At 38.9% G+C, this 23,360-nt stretch overlaps 1 protein-coding gene across 2 annotated transcripts in view; it reads left to right on the plus strand.

Moving 5' to 3' along the window:
* Positions 1-23,360, plus strand: part of VTI1A (vesicle transport through interaction with t-SNAREs 1A) — a 373,485-nt gene that overhangs the window by 150,182 nt on the left and 199,943 nt on the right. The window lies entirely within an intron of this gene.

Consider the following 23,360-nt stretch of genomic DNA (forward strand, 5'->3'; position numbering starts at 1 on the left):
TACATTATATCTGCTTTAGTCATAACAAGAAGACAGATTATGGTAAGATTCCGGCCAATCCTTCATTCACTGCTCCATTTACCATTTCTTCAGAACACATGAGTTACTCTTTGACACTTCTAGGTCTGGACCTCAGGAAAGAGCCTCTCTTCCAGAGAAAAGTTTCTTGAGAAACCAGAGTGAGCAAGATAAGACCGCTTCGGAAAGCCAAGGTTTGAATGCCTGGAAAGGCCTAAAGCAAGAAGCACCTAGTAGGGTGGACTTTAGGGGTAAGAGAGGCTGGAGCAAAATGAGAAGCAGACCCCCAAGGAAGGGTCTGATTGGGTTGAGACCATATTCGGCTGGAGAAAGCAGGCAGCCAGAGTGTAGGTCTCAGTGGCATGGGGTGGACTGGCAGGTTAGACTGACTTGCTTTATCTTAAAATGGAATCAGGTCTTAGAGAAGATACTACACTTGGATCTTATAGTTCTGCTAGGGTATATATATAAAATATTAGTTTCATATTAGGGAAAGCGGGATATGATGAATGCCAGTGAATGGACAGCCAATAAACATTGGAGGAGAAGGCCTTGGTGGGGGTCTTTCAGTATCAGAGACTTAGATCTATGCTCAGAAAGAGTAACATCCCAGCACAGGGCCTGGTACCTAGAGGGCAGCTCAATAAGTATTTTAAAAATAAATTGTGCTGTGTGTTATGCATTCATTATCTCCTTATGATAGGGAAGTAGATGCTGTTATTGCCTTATTTTATAGAATCAAAAATTAAGGTTTAGAGAAATTAAGAATCATGTCTGAGGTCACACAGCTCGTGTATGGTGAAGCAGATTTTAAATCCAGGGCTATCTGATTCAGAGCCCTAGTTTTTAACCACAACAACTGCAAAACATTTCTGAGAAAGAAAATGCTTTGAAAACAATATGTGATAGAGAGATGAATGGCCCTCTCTCTCTTAAGATGTCCTTCAAATATGTTATTGTGATGGCAGAAGGAACTTGGCAGGCATGATGGTTAGTCATTTTGAGATGGGAAGATAATTTTTGATTATCTAGGTTGTCCCAGTGGAATCATTAGGGTCCTTTTCAAAGGAGCAAGAGTGTCAGAGTTGGAGAAGGAAATGTGATGATGGAAGCAGAGGTCAAACAAAGATTTGAAGATACTATGCTGTTCACTTTGAAGGTGGAGGAAGGGACCACAAGCCAAGGAATGTTCGCACCTATAGGAGCTGGAAAAAACAAGGAAACCCATTTTCCCCTAGATGCTGTAGGAGGAGCACAGCTCTGTCAACACCCCAGTTTCAGTACATCAAGATCCATTTCAGACTTCTGACCTCCAAATTCTGAGAAAAAATATTATATCCTTTTAAACCATTGAAAAGTGAAAAAGACAGTGTTAGTCACTCAGTCATGTCTGAATCTGCGACCTCATGGACTGTAGCCTGCCAGGCTCCTCTGTCCATTGGATTCTCCAGGCAAGAATAATGGAGTGGGTAGCCATTCCCATCTCCAGGGGATCCTCCTGACCCAGGGATCAAACCCGAGTCTCCTGCATTGCAGACAGATTCTTTACCATCTGAGCCACCAAGGAAGCCATTTAAGTTTGAGCTAACTTGTTATAGCAGCAATAGGAAGCTAATACTAAGTGCTTCCATAGGAGGATTCGTTTAGCAATGAAATAACACAATGAATCCACAGAGAAATTGAAAACAAATCCAGTGGGGAGGATGTTGCAGCAATTCAACCCTCAGGTGACCTGAGACCGTGTCCTTTCTTCCTCTTTTATCTCCTTCTTAAAACAGATTGTATCTTTTGGGTTGACCAGTCACAGTTGGGACTGGTGATTTTTCCACTCATTTTTTTCTTATTATATTAGCAGCCTCACTTGAAAACAAATGAGGGGAATTTTTCTTTGGGGAATTGTGGAGTTGGGGGATTAATTAATTTTATTATTAAGAGGGGAAATGATGATTTGCTATATCTCTTTATTGTCATTCTCAGCCAGAGTGATGCTTTGCAACCTTAGATCACGTCATCCTCTGATCAGAACATCCAGTAGCTTGTTGCACATTTGACATAAAATCCACTCTTCGTTGTATATGGTCCACACAGCCTCCGATTATTTGGCAGCTTATCCCTCCAACCATAATTCCTACCACCCTTCTTTATCCATTCCTCTGAAATGTCTAGCATTTTCTTGCCACAGTCTTTGTTCTTGCTATTTCTTTTACTGAGAAGCCCTGCTCCCAGATTTTACCCGTGGCTCACACTTGCTTTGTTCATGTGTGTCATCCCCAGAAAGCTCTTTTCTAATCACCCTGTCCAAAATACTGTCATTTCATTCTCACCTTACCTTGCACTTATCACTACCTGACTTTGTAGCCTGTGTTTATTGTTTATTATGTTGTTGTTGTTGTTTACCATCAGAAGGTAAAGTTCATGAGACCAGGTCTGTTTTGTTCTCTGCTGTGTCCCTAGGTCCTAGATCAGGTTCAAAGGTGAATGTTCAAACAATCAAGAATGAATGAATGAATCTTTACTACTATGTAAAATGAATACTGGGTATGCATTACCTTATGACACTTAGACGCAGTCATTCATTGAGAGCATGGGATGTGTATGCACAGATACTTCAGCGGCTGTGTGCAGTTCCTTGGGCTAAGTCTTCTGAATAGGTAAGAATGAATCAAGTGCAGTTCTTTGCTTGTCCTCAAGGCATTTACAGTGTAAGAAAGGTGACAAATTTCAATAAATATTTGGCTGACAAGTCTAACTTGTGGGACTCTGAGTACTTTCATCATGTCGCAAGGATAGTTCTGGGGAGTGTCAAAGAAGGAAGCATTAATCTCCAGTTGCTGGGATCAGGGAAGCCTTCCCAGGGAAGAGGTGAAGTTTGGCCTCACTTTTGGGCAGTGGGTAGTATTTGGATAAGTGGAACTTAAGGAAAAAGGCATTCTGGGTGAAGGAAACTACTTAAACAAAGATACAGAGTCAGGAAAGTCCACGCTGCTTTTCTAAAGGAAAATATTGACCAACAAGAAGTCAGAGTCAATAATACCCCAATGACAGTAAATATTGATGTTCAGTAAAACCAGTTGGCATGTCTGCCATGCATAAACAATCTTGCTTATACTCAGAACATTCTGTACTAAAATTCTCAGTCAAAAATTATTTAATGTAGTTTTCTTTTTTTAAAAATTGAAGTATAGTTGATTTACAATGTTATCTTAATTTCCTCTGTACAGCAAAGTGTCTCTAATTTTTTTATGTTTCAATATTTGTTTCTATAGGGGAACTTAGATAAATGTGTCTGGTCTAATTTATTTGGTACCAATCAGGTGCTCCAGGCTTTGTCGGCACTCTTTATTTCTTATTTCTCTGATATTTGGACATTCTCAGCCCTCATTCCATGCCTCATCCTAGGAGGTAGGTCTGTCCTGTTTGTGTTCATAAGCTTGACTGACCAGCGTGACCCTTGACCTTTGAGCTGATGAGCAGTAGGAATTCACCAGTTATTCTGTCATGAAACAAGGATTCTCTGTATCAAATATCATCAGTAAGGCGAGAAAAGAGAAGTGGCATGTGCTGTTAGGTATCATTATTAGTTAATGAGAACGGGCCACATTTTAGCATTCTTAGGAGTAATTTTTCTCAAGGGCTTTGGGAAATTGAATAAGTAAATACATTTGAAATTGAACTTAGATTTTGATAGAGCATGAGTGAACATTACTAGAGCCCTTTGGTGGTCTGGATCTATTCACATAGAGGCATAGAAATAAAGACAATGCATTTCCATAAATCCTTAAGTAAACCACATTCTTCTGACTGCTGGAGTTAAAGGCCATGAAGAAATTTGAAGAGCTGAAAAATGCAGGCATTGTCTCATGTGACAATCACTCTAACTAGACAACTTCATGTACTGTATTTTTTTAATATGAGCATTTATAAAGGTAGCATGAGCAATGAATGGCATGTCAAAAGTGAAAATTAAATGATTAACTCTAACATATTCTTTTCCTAATTAAAAGTCATTATACTGGGGACTAGGTCTTATTCACCCTTCAACCTCACCCTTGCCCAGTCTAGGACTGTTCATTGAATGCATGAAACTTTTTTTTTGCTCAAATCTTTTGCTTTAGGCAGGTCCACAAATGGCAAGAGGCATACCACACAAGACTTAAAGAATAACAGTTCAGAAGCAGTTCAAAAAAAAATTAAGGAAGATGGAGACTTACCAAAACTTTCTCCCAGATAGATCCTTAATCCAGAAATGTTTATCTTTAATTTTAAACCTTTTAAACCTTCAAATAGTCTTGCTATCTTTGGATAACAAATTTTGAAATGCCTGAAATAAATATGAAACTAATTGATTTTATCTTTAATATAGAAATATTGAGGCTAATGGATTTGTAAGACATTCTGATGGACTTAAAATTAAAAGTCTTTATTATCAGGTGGCCTTTAGGAAGTAGCTATACTGTCTGTTTATAAGGGATACATGTGCTGGAAATTGTGGTCAGGATGTCAAACAGTAAAACCGCAGAGTTCAAGCTAGTTCACATCAATGTTTATGTGAATTTTATAAACATTTATTTGGGTGATTTTTTCCTGATAGACTAAGCTTTAGAGGAGCACCTTTATGGAACTATATCAACGGTCAATATTTTTAAAAATCATTGGTCCCATAGATCTGCTTGACAGTATTGTCCATATAGTCTTCTAAACACATGTGCTGCTTAAATTTTTAAAAACCTATTACATGACTGAAACATTCTTTATGTCAACCAAATAGTTATTACAAGTCAGGAGTGTATATTGTTAATAGTATTTTATTTTTAATTGGTTAAATAAAATGTGGAGACTCAAGGAGTGGATTCTCTTTGGGCTTCTGGTAATTAATTATGATATATTTTCCCCAAGTTGCATTCCCTTGCTGGTGGTGCTACTCAGTCACACCAGGGGGAAAAGTGACTTGTTTAAGCTGATTTGGACCTTGTGGCATTTAATTGCAACCAAAAGTGTAATAGGCTAAACGCAAATGAATGTAGACACTGATTAACTGGGACCTTGTTGACAACATAATGAGATTAAGAGCCCTTTTCCTAATATCACAAAGGCTTTGAAGGAACAGTTTTCTCTCTGAGGTCTTGGGATCCTAAAGGTATGGAGCTGCTTTTGCCCTTGATGTATAGCAGAGGTGTGGAGGGTCTTCTGTAATTTTTCAGTAACATTCATTGTCTTTTTTTTTCCCTCAGTATAAATAATCCTTATTTTATTTTGTTTTGATTTTTATTCAGTTTGGCTTGGTTTTTTAACAGCAACAGTACTTTTCTTAACTGTCAAGATTTGTCTCTTTCAGATTTTTTCCCCCTAGGAACTCAGTGCTATTTTACTTGAACTGACTTTATTCATACTTTAGCTCTCAAAATATATCCTAGGAATTTCCAAAATCCCTTCTTCTTACATGAAATGCTCATAGATTTCTTAGACAGTCAAAAGGGACATTACATGTTCAGACCAGCTCAGTAAATACCAGAGAAGAATGGCTTCCTATCACACACTACCTCCACCTCCTCCCCCACCTCCAACCACACCCCCACATGCCCAGCTGTGGCTTCCAGTTACGTGTAAGGGAGAAAAACAGATACTGCTGGCATTTAGCAATACCCGATACCAATGGCAAAACCTTGAGCTGATCCTCCTTCAGAAACAATCTAGTCAAGTCCTTCTGGCTCACAATTTGCTGGCAGCATTTCCTGTTGCCCAGTGAGCTGCACGTTTTGGATTGGGGGCTGTCAGTGCCAGATAAAGATGCTTTAGAAATAAACTCTTTCAGGGGGTTCTGGGAGCTAACCAAGGGTTCAAGGATAAGAGTAAACTGGTAGAGAGTGGAGGTCAGACCCTTTCATCTCTTTATGCATAGTGGGTGCTCTAGGACCAGACTGTCTAGGTTTGAATTCCAGCATTGCCTCTACCAACTAACTGTGTTGTTTGGCTAAGTTATCCAATCTCTTTATGCCTCATTTTCATCACCTGTAAAATGAGGCTCTTAACAACTTCATGGGTTATTTATTAATAGAAGATCCATCTAAAGAGTTGTACATGTAAAGGGTTAAAACTAATACTGGTAAAGAGTACAACACCTAACCCAATTTCAGTTAACTGTGATTAAGTCTTTGTTTCTCTATCCCATTCTGTCTCTCCCTCTCCTCACTTTATCTTCCTCTCCTATTTTTGCTTTCTCGTGCTTCTAGAAAGATTCTAAGGTACTGCTGCTGCTGCTGCTCAGTTGCTTCAGTCGTGTCTGACTCTGTGCAACCCCCTAGACGGCAGCCCAGCAGTCTCCCCCGTCCCTGGGATTCTCCAGGCAAGAACATGGAGTGGGTTGCCATTTCCTTCTCCAATGCATGAAAATGAAAAGTGAAAGTGAAATCGCTCAGTCGTGTCCGACTGTTAGCAACCCCATGGACTGCAGCCCACCAGGCTCCTCCGTCCATGGGATTTTCCAGGCAAGAGTACTGGAGTGGGATGCCATAGCCTTTTCCACTAAGGTGTACTAGGATGAAAGAAAAATGAGACAGAGAAAATAATAACAACTAGCTTAAAGTTAGTCAGAAATGCATACTGTAGGCCCTGTTCACTAATTGGAAATGGTTATAAATTTACCTCTGAACTTCCTATTGACCAAAAGAGAAAAGTCTGGTCAGTTGTAAAAGTCAAAGTAACCAGAAGATTAAAACATACTGACGGGTTTGGAAGCACACAGGTTTCCTTAGCCCCTAGTTTTTCATGTCATTCTTATGGATACTCACAGCAGGGATGCTGTGCAATGTGGTGGACAACGTCTTCAACATCATCTTTCATATTTGTTTCTCAAGTTCAAACAATTATGGGACTTGGGCAGGATTCCTGGAATTATTTCATCACAAGCCCTTTCTTTACAGAGCATCTTGCTAAACTAGCATTCCACCAGATGCAGTATTTCTACAAGTAGGAATTGCTTGTGATTATTAACATGTTACATTGAAAGATTCGATTAGAGAGAAAATTCAGCATTCTGGTTAAAAGGGCTGCATGGTGCATATATATGTTTGCCTGATCACAGTCCATGAACATGCTGTTGAGAGTTCTTTGAAACTTTCAAATCATTTGAGACTCCTGTACACTACTGATTATTTTTACATCTACATTTCAGTCTAGTTCTATATGTCACCTCTTTCTTATGGACTTACTTGGGGATATTCCTGTATACCAGGCTATTTCCAGAATACAAAGGAGTGAACTTGAAAATAAATACTGTGTGAAAGTTAAAGACTGAATAAAGAGCTTATAAAACATCAAATTTCTGATTCTTCCTGTTTAATTTATGATCTGATGACCTTGCCTAATTAATGGTACATTTTTTTAGTATACACTGGTGATCACCAAGTACAGTTTTACCCTTTTAGATAAATGAGGTATTCCTCTCAATTAAAATAAGGTAGTATATAATGTGTCAAAATGGACACTGTTCTCAAGTAAAGTGAGTTCACCATATAGGAGTTGAGGTTATCTGTTAAATATATAACTGTGTACATCAGTTTGTCTGGATATTATACCTCTCTTGTGATGAGCCTCTTCTGAATATTTGTGCAGAGGATAATGGTCCAAAAATCAACAAAAATTCCTTTTGGTGTCCATTATAACTTTTCTCCCCTAGAGCTGGGTTATTTTTGATTTCAGTTGTATTTCTGACCCCTGCAAATTTGCCCAACTGCCTTTCCAAGCTGGCTTTCCACCATACTCAGGTGCCACCCTCCAAGGTCGTTGTTCCACCCCTCCCAGTCTGCCCAGGAGGGTGACAAACCCAGACCCCGCTCGTGGGGGTGACAGAGACAGAACAATTGGTACAGTGTCTCCTTCCCCTCCTTCGCCCCCTGACATGTTTATCCAGGGGAGGCTGGGCCATAGTGTACACTAGGAACTGTATGAAAAAGGAAAGAAATAGGCAGGAGGGTAAACAAGTAAGCTGAGAGGTAGAAGAAGGAAGATTTGGTTCCTCCACTTTTCCAGGCAGAAGAAAAAGGACAAGATCACAGCTTTACTTACTCTTTTTTCCACTACCGCCTGCTTCTGAGCCAGTAGCCACACATGCTGCTTTTAGCTGAGAGGATTTGCCTGCCTCCAGAGACAGCCTATGGGCTTCCTCAGTGGCTCAGTGGTAAAGAATCCACCTGCCAATGCAGGAGATGTAAGAGACACGGTTTCAATACCTGGGTTGGGAAGATCCTCTGGAGGAGAACATGGCAACTTACTCCAGTATCTTGCCAGGAAAAGCCCATGGACAGAGGAGCCTGGTCTACAGTCCATGGGGTCACAAAGAATCAGACATGACTGAGCATCTGAGCACAGAGACAGTCTGTAGATAGTAGATGCTGGCCCTTCCATCTTTCTGCATTAGGCATCTTTAACTCAAATATCTGGGACCATTGAGAAGGGGGTAAAGACAGATGAGGTAAAAACAATTGGTTTTCTCATTGCAACTGAGGGTGATACCTACTTAGTTTTGTCCAGCCTGTGTTTGCAGTCCCACCCAATTCTTTCTTCTACAATAGTGTTTATTTAGAAGGGCCTGACAGGTAAAGGAGAGGAGTGAAGTAAGTCAGGCGTAGGACAAAGGGACACATGGTGGAGTCTGGCATATAGCCTGTCCCTCAAAGGGGTAGCTGGGATGGAGAGTGAATCTGAAGTTACTAGATGCTCCAACTTTTCGAGCAAAGCTAGATATTCAGATGTCCTCATGGAAGTTCCTAATTTTTAAAACACTGTGGGGCAAACAAAACCTGTCCATGGGCCATATATAATCTTCAGCTCATTGTGTGCTGCTCTGATCTAAATCTTAGACCTACTGGCTTGAGTTTCTCCTCCTTCACCAAGTCTTTCTGCTTGTATCACCCCATAGGGGCTGCAGTGATCAGAAAGCTTGGCTGGGGCTGGAAGATACACTTCTAAGCTCACTCAGATAACTATTGGTTTATAAACTAATCTTGGAATTGACATATCATCCCTTCTGCAGTAGTCTGCCAGTCTCATAGAGCAACCGGGATACAGTGTGGGAGGGACTACGTGGGGTGTGTATGCCAAGGAAGGGAAATCTCTGGGGGCCATCTTGGAGACTGGCTCCCCAAGCACTCTACTGTAAACTCTTTCTGTAACAGATACTCACCCCATACCATCCTCTGAACATTTTCAGTTTAACCCCTGTTAGAATTTCTTATAGAAGCCATCCTGCCTATAGAATTAGCCAAGTCTTTCATATCATTATTATTCAGTTACATATCTATTTAACCAACTGTTTAGTTTTTTATAAGAAAGTACACCCAGTCCTCCAGATGTGATCAGTAAAGCATCATGTGTATAAATAAAACACTTAAAGGGTTCTTGAGGAAGCAGTGTAAATGATTTGCCAAAGAAAAGTGATACACACAGCTACGGGCTACTTGGATCGTAGTTTTTAAGTTTGTTGGTATTTGTTCTTTTCTATATGTAGGTCATTGAAATAACCACTTAAACCACATATAGACATGCTGGCAAATATATTGAATCAATGGTATAATTATTTATTTCATGAAGGGGAAATGGGCCTTTTATATAATGACCTTACAGTAAGTGTCATTTTTATATGTGCCTGTCATTTTCTTATTATTCTGGGGTCAGAGCCTACCACAGAGATTTTAATATTTGAAAACTATTCTATTCACTGGAATTTCAGCATTTAAAATAATGATTTTCTTAAGATGCCTCATTCTGATGCACTATATCTGACCTTTCTTGGTCAGAAAAACAAAATCTTCAACGCTTCTTGTTCCTTATTATACTCTTTCCATATTCCTCAAAATTGATGTTAAGTAATTAGGATGTATTTTTACTCCTTTAGCATTTTAATTAGCATTTGTCTGTGAGTGTAGCTATCACGAGACTTAGCAGATTTTTCAGTCACCTATACCTTCAGTCAAGTACTTGGACTTTTGAAATCATTTTAACTAGGTTAACCAGTAAAAATGAGATTAGTAGTAAAAATCTATAGAAAGAATTCTCATCAAGAAAAAAAAAAATCAGTGAAATATATGAAGGAATGATGCTAAAACTGAAACTCCAGTACTTTGGCCACCTCATGCGAAGAGCTGACTCATTGGAAAAGACTCTGATGCTGAGGGGATTGGGTGCAGGAGGAGAAGGGGATGACAGAGGATGAGATGGCTGGATGACATCACGGACTCGATGGACGTGAGTCTGAGTGAACTCCGGGAGTTGCTGATGGACATGGGGTCGCAAAGAGTCAGACACAACTGAGTGACTGAACTGAACTGAACTGAACTCTGCTTAAAATCATCTTCAGTGTTCTAGGGGAGTCAGAAAAAGTGCATACATTTTTTTCAAGTTTTTTCAAGATCATCCTCTTAGGACTGCTCTGTGGCTAAGCCTGTAGAAAACAGAGGCAGCCCCAGGAGAGTCCTTAAGCACTTCGAAGAGGCCAGGGTTTAATGATTACTGTTGATGCTCTGAGTAAAAGCCCCAAATCAATCATCTTTTCAGCCTCACAGTCTCATTCTCCTTTTGGAAGCATCTTCCAGACCAAGACACCAAGCAAAACATGACACAAAGTCAAAGAATCTTTGACATCCTTGACTTGGAAAGGATCTTTGAAGTTGTCCAATCAATTTTTATCTTCTACCCAAATTTCTTAGATAATTGACTCTAATATTACAACCTATGCACAAAGTAGTTTTGATTAAAAGGAATCATTAAATTTGTGTTTACATTTCCTTTGCTTTGCTAGCTTCTTTGCTAGCACTTACACAAAATGCCTATTTTAAAAAGTTTTCTCTCTCAAGTTTAGGATGTATGTGGACTGTCTGGACTATCCAATCAGGAAAATGAATTGGAAGAGACTGTGAGGTGCTGTCAGGCTGGCTGTGCTACTCTCTTAATGTGACTGACTCTCACCTCCTCCTAGATTTGCTTATGCTAACTGTAAAGAAATCTATAACTGCTTCTCACCCCAGCCATTTGTAATAAAAGTTGTCCCAGCATGGTGACATTGACAGCTATCACTTTGAACAAGAAACAATACTGGAATAGTATTACTTGTTTTGGCTAAAGTCCAGTAGTTCAAGGAATGACTTATAGAAGAAATTTCTTACCAGATACAAGTAGAACAGAAAACAAAAAAATGTGTATCACCTGAGCTTTATAGTCCACTCTCTATTGCCATTGGTTTTCACTGTTTTATTATCATACTATAGAGGAAATGGCAACCCACTCCAGTATTCTTGTCTGGAAAATTCCATGGACAGAGGAGCCTGGTAGGTTACAGTCCTTAGGGTCACGAAGACACAACTGAGGGACTGATTTTTTCTTTTATAGAGCAAATAAACTGTTATTTGAGTTTGCTCTTATAGGGCAAGCAAACTTGTCAAAGGGTTAGCAATTCTGATTGACTGACCATGCTTCCATTGTGTAAATTCCCTGGAAATTATATTTTTTCATAATTATTATAATTATAATAGCAAATTTTCTTGGTCATTTGTATACATTCTACATGCATATGACCTTTTTTGGTCCATGTTGTAAAAAAGTGAGTATGAGATTCTATGGAAAACTTTTTGAGTTACTTAAAGGTAATCAAGGTCACGTGATTAGAAAATATTTAAATTTTAATGTCAGTACCCTAAACTGATATCTTAAGAGTATAAAAATCAAATCTAGAAAGCAAAGAAAAAAAGAGTTATGCTTATTTTAAAATCTGACAAAATGATCATCTTGGGTTAAGTCTATTTGCAGAAAAAGGTAAATATCATTAAAGAGTTTTTCTTGAGGAGTACAAACCTCTGGATTCACAAATTCCATTTTTTTAAAAAGCCATTTTATCAAGTTTGAAAACTGAGATCAGATTTTTATGTAATTCTAAATGTGTCCCCTGGAGCAGGAAATGGCAACCCACTCCAGTGTTCTTGCCTGGGAAATTCCGTGGACAGAGGAGCCTGGAGGGCTACAGGCTATGGGGTCGCAAAGAGTTTGTGACAGCTGAGCGACTGAGCGCTAAATGTGTCTATTTTCATATTCTGTTACTAGGACCTGAGCTGGTTAGAGAGAAATGTGTTTCTAGATAAGCCTAGAGAGGTACACCTGGTTTTATTGAGGATTAATAGAAAAGGAGACAATAGGTCTTCAGTCTAAGTTAAACTGCGGTTGTCATTAAATAAATTTGATCTTATAACCCGAAATGATTTTTCCCTCCTTTTCACAAGTTATACTAAGATGGCAAGTGCCTTTTTAAAGAGATATTTTGTAGATAATAACCTATAAAATGTGGATTACGTATGTGTGATTTTGTTACCTAGAATATATAAATAAAATAGTCAATTAAGCGTTTTCTTGTACTAACAATAGGATAAACAAAACCAATAATAGAAACATAGGCTTGCATGTCTGGGCTCTTAGTCAGTTCATATTTTTTGTCATTTATTTTGCATCTAACCTGAATATTTCACAGATGTGGCTATGACATAGGAAACATCTTGTTTTCTTTTTTCTGTTTTACATATAATGGTCATATTTTAAACTGGTGATAATTTTTCTTAATATTTATTCAATAGAATGTATAAACATGACTGTATCTTTCTGTTAAAGGACACAGTCAGTCATTTTGGAAGATTTCCCACATGGGGCAGTGAAGAAAACATTTTAATAGTGGGATATACAGTAGTCTTGTGATGGTTGAAAAAAGTTGGTCTTTTTGTTTTGTTTTGTTTTTATATATATTAAAAGTTTCTTTTTGCATTTGTTTTTTTCTACACTTTGGTTCCTAGACTTTTTATTGGGAGAATACACAAAGAGTGTGTCCTATTTCCTCCTTACTTCTTATGTTGTATGCCTGTCTTTACAAAATTCATTTTACAAAGATGTCTGAAAACACACAAGTACTTCTTATGCTATATTTCTCGTGCGTCCTACCTTTTCAGTGTCCGTAGGTAGCATTTATTCTCTCTTGTTCTTTTTTTCTCTACTCCTTCTGCCTTTTTCTCTTCTTGTCTCCCTTGTTTTGCAGACTCTTCACTGTCTAACTTGAAATTGATTAGAATGCATTAATTTTTAAATAAGTGTCACATATCCTTAACTGAGCACTAAAAGGTTGAGAAGGCTTCATGGTGTAGAATCTGATCCAAAACTAAGTGAGAAGAATTTTAAAAACAAGGGCTGCCCTTCATTAGCCCTCGTGCCATCTCCTGACAGGCTCAGCGCACACGATGCCACACCAGGCCAGGGCGAGCCCCATTGCTGTGCACCATTTACCCTCTGTCAGCAGCTTCAGTCGGAGCTGGGGCGATACTGTGCACGCAAGTCTGTCATGCGTCAGCCTCAATTAAGCTCATATTGCTTGCTTGGGAAACGCCGCAGCCTCCTGTTAACCATCTTTTTTGTTGTTGTTTCATTTTCTTCTTCCGTTTTTTCCCCCCTTCCACTCTCTCTAGAAGCCCACGTTGCTCCATTTTTTTTTTTCTTCCTTTTATATTCCCCCTTCAACTCTCTCTAGAAGCCCATGCTTTATTTGGTGAAAGTGCATTCATAGTCTTCCCATTTCTTACAAAGAGAAATCATTTTTAGAACAGTAACTCCTCTCTGTAGGTCCCAGAAAGTTGATTTTACTCACAGAAATGTGCTCAGTTCATACCTGAGTACGGGTAACTTTTTAAACAAGAAGATACTGTTTAAAGGAGGGAATTGTACTGACACTTTGTACTTGTGCCAAGCTTGGTCTCAAGTCCTATGCAGCGGTTTTTTCTTTAGATTTTTTAAGAGTGCAGGAGCAGTAGGCATGCAGCTTTATCAAATGTTAAAGTCCTTCTCTTCTTTCTCCAACCAATTGTTTACCTGTGTCCTTGTCATCTAAGGGGGTGGTGGTTTTCTTTTTTTTGAGAGTAGAATGAAACCTTACTACACTTGAAGGGGAAAAAAAATGTTGACAGCAGCCGTTTATATTTGGTTCACTATTTTGTGGTTTACCATGAGTTTATGGGAAAAAACAAAGGACCACCCAGGGCTTCATCATGCTGGGTAGTTGGCTGCCCAAGCTAGTCTCTTATGAGAAATTATCATCAAGAAGACATTTTTAGAAAATAAAAGAAGTCTTTGCAGGGAATTTTCTTTTCCTTCTCTGAATAACTACAGAGAACTCAAAAGAGCTTCTTTAGTGTGCTTTAGTGGACAGATAGACATTGAGGTACTTGGGCATCTTGAGGATTCGTGGAGGTTTTATGGGCTCGTTCAGATTGTAAAGTCAGGTTAACCCCAGAAGTTGTTGCCAGCTGTTGGTCATGAGGCCCAGTGTGAAAGAAATGACAACAATATAAAATCCCCTGTGGTCTGTGACATCAGAAGAAGTTCACAGTGAGTGGAGAGCAAGGTGAGTTTCTCAGATGGGAATGGAGACAAAAAAAAGTATGTGAATGTGTTGTTCTTCTTTCACAGGCACATGACCAGTATGGGCAAGTGGCTTTTAAATGGAATCATATTGATGGGTCAATCCAAGAAAACAGATGGAGTATACAGATAATGGAATTCAGATTTCCAAAATATGTGGCACATGGATCCTTATTAAAATTGTTAACTGAAAAACTTATAAAAATCCATCTAAAATTATCTAAAATTCATATTGGCAATAGGTTAAGAATTTCCAATAAGACTATGTGGCAGTCCCATGATATTGGCTTTCTGGAAGATTTATATAAGCATTAAATGCAAAGTTATTGAACATCTTGAATGAAAAATTGAAAGACTCAACTGTCACAGTAGTTTAGCAAGGAAAAGTTTTTTTTTTTCTGAGATACTCTAGATTGAGAGATTTCCATTTGTAGAACAGATGGCAGCAGAAAGGCTTTGTAAATTAATATTTAGGAATTCTTTTGCACCCCAGGTCCTGATGGATATTGTCAAGGGAGTCTTCACTTTAACTTTTCCGTCCTTCTTTGGATGGGTCACACATTTGTGACTTTTAAGGTTGCTTCTTTATTTAGCAAATATTCTTGAGCCCCTCTTATGTGACAGGTATTTGGTAAGTAGGTGAATTGGTGGTGAACAAAACAGACATCATGGACTTCACAGCCTACTGGTGGAAATAGTTGTTATATCCATTTTAAATCATATTAAATGGGTTGACAGAAATCCAGAGGCCTATTAAAGCATGTAACTGGAGATCTTGACCCTAGTCTGAGGGTCAGAGAAAATTTTCCTAAATAAGTGACATTTGAAATGTAACCTGAAAGATGAGTAAGAAAAGGCAGAGGGAGCAGAGAAGGGTGGAAGACAGAAGAAAGAAACAAATTTCCACTAGGCAGAAGAAACAAACAAATTAAAAGGTCCCTCAGCAGAAAGGAATAAAGCATACCAAGAGAGACAACCCGGCCAGAGCACAGAGAATGAGGTAGAATGTGGTCAGATGAGCCCAGAGGCAGAGAGGAGAGCTGGATCACATTTAGCCTCTTCAGGGTCGTCTCTGATGTTGACCCTTTACCTTAAAAAATACATTTTCCATCTGTAAAATGAGAGGATTAAACATCAAAGTTCTTAACCTAGGAGATTATTGGAAATGCATATTTTTAATAGATGCAGTCACATGTCTTCAGCTACCTGATATTGGGGATGTAAAATGTCTTGTTGTTCAGTCGCTCCAGTCATGTCTGACTTTGTGACCCCATGGGCTGCAACATGCCAGGCTTCTCTGCCCTTCACTATCTCCCAGAGTTTGTTCAAACTCATGTCCATTACGTTGACGATGCCATCCAACCATCTCATCCTCTTGTCCCCTTCTCCTCCTGCCGTCAATCTTTCCCAGCATCAGGGCCCTTTCCAATGAGTCGGCTGTTCACGTTAGTTGGCCAGAGTATTTGGGAAAGGCTTACAGAATAAACATTCTGCCCAAAATACCCATAGTGTCTCCAGTAAGAAACACTGCTAAATAATCACTTGGATGCCTTTCCATTCTAATAGTCTGTTATTCTGTAAATAAAGGTAAAATGCATGCCTCTAGAAAACAGTGAAACTAATGGTAGTGATTTTATTGAATGCTCAAACTTTAGAACTTCTGTGCTTAACCACATAAAAATTAAAGCTACCTTAGTTGAGACAGAGGCAGTTTCTCTACCTATGATAAAACTGGACATTAGATAAGTTAAAATATATTATTTGAAGAATTTTAAAGAAAGTAAGGGCAATCTCCAAGGAGGGAAAGAGAGAAACAGTTAGTTGAAACCAGAATAGAGAGCAGTGAACTGTAAGTAAATAAGAAAGCCTAAGATGTCTGGGGACCAGATGCAACCAGCAGCACCACAACTGGGAACCTAAAATGGAGTGCCCATACACACTTGCAAATGCATGTGTATGCACACACATGCACACACAAAGTCGAAGAGCTGACACTGAAATTCTTCTATTTAAGCAGGACACTTGAAAGGGTTAAAATAGTCCTGAGTAAGTCATATCCGCTGGCTTCTAACTAAACAATTTTTTTTCCCCTGGAAAAAAGGCATCCCTAAATTAGGTTCTCTGGATTCCTACAGATTAAATTTAACAAAATATGAGCTTATAATTTAAAAAATTACCAAACACACAAAGAAAAAAGACACTACCACAAATAAAAGTCAGAGCGAACAACACATTTTGACTTCCCAGCATTTTCAGATATTGACATTCTCAACAGAGAATACAAAATAAGTGTGTGTGTGTGTGTGTATATATATATTTTTTTACAGAAAGTAACAATAGAATATTTGAATGATCAAGGAATATGAAACTATTAAAAGGACTCTAAAGAACCATGTAGAACTTTTTGAAATTAAAATCTAGACGAATGAGTTTAAAAGCAGATTAAATGAAGCTAAAGAGACAACAAGTGAATTGGAAAATATATCCAAAGAAATTATGAAGAATTTAGCATAAAGAAAATGAGACAAAGAGCATGAGAGAGATGTTGAGACATGTAGGATCTAATGATATCTAGAAGCATCAAATCAGAGTTCCAGAAGGAGAAATTAGAGGGGCAATCTTTGAAAAGATAATAGCTGAGAATTTTCAAAGATACCTAAAGGTGTAAATCCACAAAAAACACAACATATGCCGATTATATAGGACAAATTTCACATTTAGGCACATTCTAATGAGGCTACAGAACACCAGAGCCAATAAGAAGTAAAAGACATCAGAGATAAAAAGGCACATCACATAAAAACAAATGATAAACGAGATTGAAAGTAGAATCAATATTGTGAAAATGACTATAACTATACTACCAAATGCAATCTACAGATTCAATGTGATCCCTATCAAATTACCAATGGCATTTTTCACAGAACTAGAACAAAAAATTTCACAATTCATATGGAAACAGAAAAGACCCTAAATAGCCAAAGCAGTCTTGAGAAAGAAGAATGAAGCTGGAGGAATCAACCTTCCTGACTTCAGATTATATTACAGAGCTACAGTCATCAAGACAGTATGGTACTGGCACAAAACCAGAAATATAGACCAATGGAACAAGATAGAAAGCCCAGAAATAAACCCATGCATGAATATACCATGGGAAAAAGACAGCCTCTTCAATAAATGGTGCTGGGAAAACTGGACAACTGCATGTAAAATAATGAAATTAGAACACTTCCTAACACTTCCTAATGATAAACTCCAAATGGATTAAAGACCTAAATGTAAGACCAGAAACTAAAACGCTTAGAGGAAAACATAGGCAGAACACTCGATGACATAAATCAAAGCAAGGTCCTCTATGACCCACCTACTAGAGTAATGGAAATAAAAACAAAAGTAAACAGTATTCTTGCCTTGAGAACCCTATGAACAGTATGAAAAGGCAAAAAGATAGGACACTGAAAGATGAACTCCGTAGCTGGGTAAGTGCCCAATGTGCTACTGGAGATCAATGGAGAAATAACTCCAAAAAGAATGAAGGGATGAAGCCAAAGCAAAAACAACACCCAATTGTGAATGGGACTGGTGATAGAGGCAAGGTTCGATGCTGTAAAGAGCAATATTGCATAGGAACCTGGAATGTCAGGTCCATGACTCAAGGCAAATTGGAAGTGGTCAAACTGGAAATGACAAGAGTGAACATCGGCATTCTAGGAATCAGCGAACTAAAATGGACTGGAATGGGTGAATTTAACTCAGATGACCATTATATCTACTACTGTGGACAGGAATCCCTTAGAAGAAATGGAGTAGCCATCGTAGTCAACAAAAAAGTCCGAAATGCAGTACTTGGATGCAATCTCAAAAACGACAGAATGATCTCTGTTTGTTTCCAAGGCAGACCATTCAGTATCATGGTAATCCAAGTCTATGCCCCGACCAGTAACACTGAAGAAGCTGAAGTTGAACGGTTCTCTGAAGACCTACGAGACCTTTTAGAACTAACACCCCAAAAAGATGTCCTTTTCATTATAGGGGACTGGAATGCAAAAGTAGGAAGTCAAGAACTACCTGGAGTAACAGGCAAATTTGGCTTTGGAGTACAGAATTAAGCAGGGCAAAGGCTCATAGAGTTCTGCCAAGAGAACGCACTGGTCATAGCAAACATCCTCTTCCAACAACACAAGAGAAGACTCTACACATGGACATCACCAGATGATTGACACCGAAATCAGATTGATTATATTCTTTTAGCCAAAGATGGAGAAACTCTATACAGTCAGCAAAAACAAGACCAGGAGCTGACTGTGGCTCAGATCATGAACTCCTTATTGCCAAATTTAGACTGAAATTGAAGAAAGTGGAGAAAACCATTAGACTAGTCAGATATGACTTAAATCAAATCCCTTATGACTATACACTGGAAGTGAGAAATAGATTTAAGAGACTGGATCTGATGAGAGTGCCTGATGAACCATGGATGGAGGTTCTTGACATTGTACAGGAGACAGGAATCAAGACCATCCCCAAGAAAAATGCAAAAAGCAAAATGGCTGTCTGAGGAGGCCATACAAATAGCTGTGAAAAGAAGGGAGGCAAAAAGCAAAGGAAAAATGGAAAGATATAAGCATCTGAATGCAGAGTTCCAAAGAATAGCATGGAGAGATAGGAGGGCCTTCCTCAGCAGTCAATGCAAGGAAGTGGAGAACAATAGAATGGAAAAGACTAGGGATTTCTTCAAAATTAGAGATACCAAGGAAGCATTTCATGCAAAGATGGGCTCAATAAAGGACAGAAATGGTAAGGACCTAACAGAAGCAGAAGATATTAAGAAGAGGAGACAAGAATACACAGAAGATTGTACAAAAAAGATCTTCACGACCAAGATATTCACGATGGTGTGATCACTCACCTAGAGCCAGACATCCTGGAATGTGAAGTCAAGTGGGCCTTAGGAAGCATCACTATGAACAAAGCTAGTGGAGATGATGGAATTTTAGTTGAGCTATTTCAAATCCTGAAAGATAATGCTGTGAAAGTGCTGCACTCAAAATGCCATCAAATTTGGAAAACTCAGCAATGGCCACAGGACTGGAAAAGGTCAGTTTTCATTCAAATACCAAAGAAAGGCAGTGCCAAAGAATGCTCAAACTACCGCACAGTTGCAGTCATTTCACACACTAATAAAGTAATGCTTAAAATTCTCCAAGCCAGGCTTCAGCAATACATGAACTGTGAAATTCCAGATGTTCAAGCTGGTTTAAGAAAAGGCAGAGGAACCAGAGATCAAATTGCCAACATCCACTGGATCATCAAAAAAACAAGAGAGTTCCAGAAAAACATCTATTTCTGCTTTATTGACTACACCAAAACCTTTGACTGTGTGGATCACAATAAACTGTGGAAAATTCTTCAAGAGATGGGAATACCAGACCACCTAACCTGCCTCTTGAGAAATCTGTATGCAGGCCAGGAAGCAACAGTTAGAACTGGACATGGAACAACAGACTGGTTCCAAGTAGGAAAAGGAGTACATCAAGGCTGCATATTGGCACCCTGCTTATTTAACTTACATGCAGAGTACATCATGAGAAATGCTGGGCTGGAAGAAGCACAAGCTGGAATCAAGATTGCTGGGAGAAATATCAATAACCTCAGATATGTAGATGACACCACCCTTATGGCAGAAAGTGAAGAACTAAAGAGCCTCTTGATGAAAGTGAAAGAGGAGAGTGAAAAAGTTGGCTTAAAACTCAACATTCAGAAAACTAAGATTATGGCATCCTGTCCCATCACATCATGGCAAGTAGATGGGGAAACAGTGGCTGACTTTATTTTTTGGAGCTCCAAAATCACTGCAGATGGTGACTGCAGCCATGAAATTAAAAGACGCTTACTCCTTGGAAGGAAAGTTATGACCAACCTAGATAGCATATTAAAAAGCAGAGACATTACTTTGTCAACAAAGGTTCGTTTAGTCAAGGCTATGGTTTTTCCAATGGTCATGTATGGATGTGAGAGTTGGACTATAAAGAGGGCTGAGCGCCAAAGAATTGATACTTTTGAACCGTGGTGTTGGAGAAAACTCTTGCGAGTCCCTTGGACTGCAAGGAGATCCAACCAGTCCATCCTAAAGGAGATCAGTCCTGGGTATTCATTGGAAGGACTGATGCTGAAGCTGAAACTCAAGTACTTTGGCCACCTGATGTGAAGAGCTGACTCATTTGAAAAGATCCTGATGCTAGGAAAGATTGAGGGCAGGGAGGAGAAGGGGACGACAGAGGATGAGATGGTTGGATGGCATCACCAACTCAATGAACATGGGTTTGAGTAAACTCCGGGAGTTGGTGATGGACAGAGAAGCCTGGCATGCTGCGGTTTATGAGGTCACAAAGAGTCAGATATGACTGAGTGACTGAACTGAACTGAAACAGTGCAACCTGATTAAATTTAAAAGCTTTTGCACAGCCAAGGAAACTATAAGCAATGTGAAAATATAATCCTCAGAATATGAGAAAATAATAGGAAATGAAACAACTGACAAAGGATTAATTTCCAAAATATAAAAGCAGCTCATACAACTCAATGCCAGAAAGACAAACATCCCAATCAAAAAGTGGAAAAAAGACCTAAACATACATTGCTCCAAAAAAGACATGCAGATGGCTAACAAACACATGAAAAGATGCTCAACATTGCTCACTATTCAGTTCAGTTCAGTACAGTCGCTCAGTCATGTCCGACTCTTTGCGACCCCATGAATCGCAGCATGCCAGGACTCCCTGTCCATCACCAACCCCCAGAGTTCGCTCAAACTCATGTCTGTCAAGTCGGTGATGCCTTCCAGCCATCTCATCCTCTGTTGTCCACTTCTCCTGCCCCCAGTCCCTCCCAACATCAGAGTCTTTTCCATGAGTCAACTCTTCGCATGAGGTGGCCAAAGTACTGGAGTTTCAGCTTTAGCATCATTCCTTCTAAAGAACACCCAGGACTGATTTCCTTTAAATGGACTGGTTTGATCTCCTTATTAGAGAAATGCAAATCAAAACTACAATGAGATATCACCTCACACTGGTCAGAATGGCCATCTTCAAAAAGTCTACAAATGATAAATGCTGGAGAGGATGTGGAGAAAAGGGAACGCTCTTGCACTGTTAGTGGGAATGTAAATTGATAAAGCCACTATCGAAGATGGTATGGAGATTCCTTAAAAAACTAGGAATAACACCAACATATGACCCAGTAATCCCACTCCGGGGCATATACCCTGAGGAAACCAAAATTGAAAAATACACATGTATCCCATTGTTCATTGCAGCACTATTTACAATAGCTGCTACAATAGTTAGGACATGGAAGCAACCTAAATGTCCAGTGACAGATGAATGGATGAAGAAGTGTGGTACATATACAATGGAATATTACTCAGCCATAAAAAGGAATGCATTTGAGTCAGTTCTGATGAGGTGGATGGATCTAGGACCTCTTATACCGAGTGAAGTGAGTCAGAAAGAGAAAGAGAAATATCATATTCTAACACACATATAAGGAATCTACAAAAATGATACTGAAGAATTTATTTACAGGGCAGCAATGGAGAAAGAGACATAGAGAATAGACTTATGGACATGGGCAGAGTGGAGGAAGGGGTGGGATATATGGGAAGAGTAACATGGAAACTTACATTATCATATGTAAAATAGATAGCCAACGCGAATTTGCTGTATGGCTCAGGAAATTCCGACAGGGGCTCTGTATCAACCTAGAGGGTTGGGATGGGAGGGAGTTTCAAAAGGGAGGAGATATATGTATACCGAGGATGAGATGGCTGGATGGCATCACTGACTCAATGGACGAGACTCTGAGTGAACTCCAAGAGTTGGTGATGGACAGGAGGCCTGACGTGCTGCGATTCATGGGGTTGCAAAGAGTCGGACACGACTGAGCGACTGAACTGAACTGAACTGATGGCTGATTCATGTTCAGGTTTGACAGAAAACAACAAAATTCTGTAAAACCATTATCCTTTCATAAATAAGTAAACTAAAAAAAAAAATTCTTTCAGAAAGCAGGAAAATGACTGCAGAAGAAAGATGTAAGGTTTAAGATGGAAAAACAAGGAATCATTAAATCTAAATGTGAATCTAAACAAGTCTTGTAAGATTTACACTTACAATTTAAATCTAAAAAATAGTAACAGTGTTTAATCGGCCGCGGAAGGTCATTTAGAAAAAAAAAGAGTAAAATCTTGCTATTTTACCTATTTTACCATTTGGAAAGTTAGGAGGGGTGTGATCAGATTTAAAGTTATCTGAGAGCTTGTAATTATCAAGAAAGGAATGAAAAAATACTCATTACCTTTAGAATTTGTTACATACAAATGATAAAATTTCAAATATATCCATTGAAAGACTAGAGAGAGAATTGTCTGGATTCCAAAAAGTGTACTAAAACCACTTGTCTTTCTATATAACAGCAAAAAAGAGAGAGAGAGAATAAAACAAATAAAAAGTCAAGATGCCATTTACAATTAGATGTGTCTGAGGATAAATAAAACATATATAAGACTTAACTGTTCTGTATACCAGCTGTGATCCTAAGCAAGGTAACTGCTCTGAAGTTCAGTTTATTATCTATAATATGGCAGTAACAGTTGTACTTCCTTAGTAGAATGATGAAAATTGAATGGTAAAAGTTGCATTTAACAGTGTGCCTAGCTTGCAGTACAACTCCCAGTAAGTATTAGGCAGTCCCTCGTGGCTCAGCTGGTACGGAATCTGCCTGCAATGCAGGAGACCTGGGTTTGATCCCTGGGTTAAGAAGATCCCCTGGAGAAGGGAACAGCTACCCACTCCAGTATTCTGACCTGGAGAATTCCATGGACTGTATAGTCCGTAAGGTCACAA

The sequence above is a fragment of the Capricornis sumatraensis genome, chromosome 23 (genome assembly GCF_032405125.1).
Source record: "Capricornis sumatraensis isolate serow.1 chromosome 23, serow.2, whole genome shotgun sequence".
Taxonomy (NCBI): Eukaryota; Metazoa; Chordata; class Mammalia; order Artiodactyla; family Bovidae; genus Capricornis; species Capricornis sumatraensis.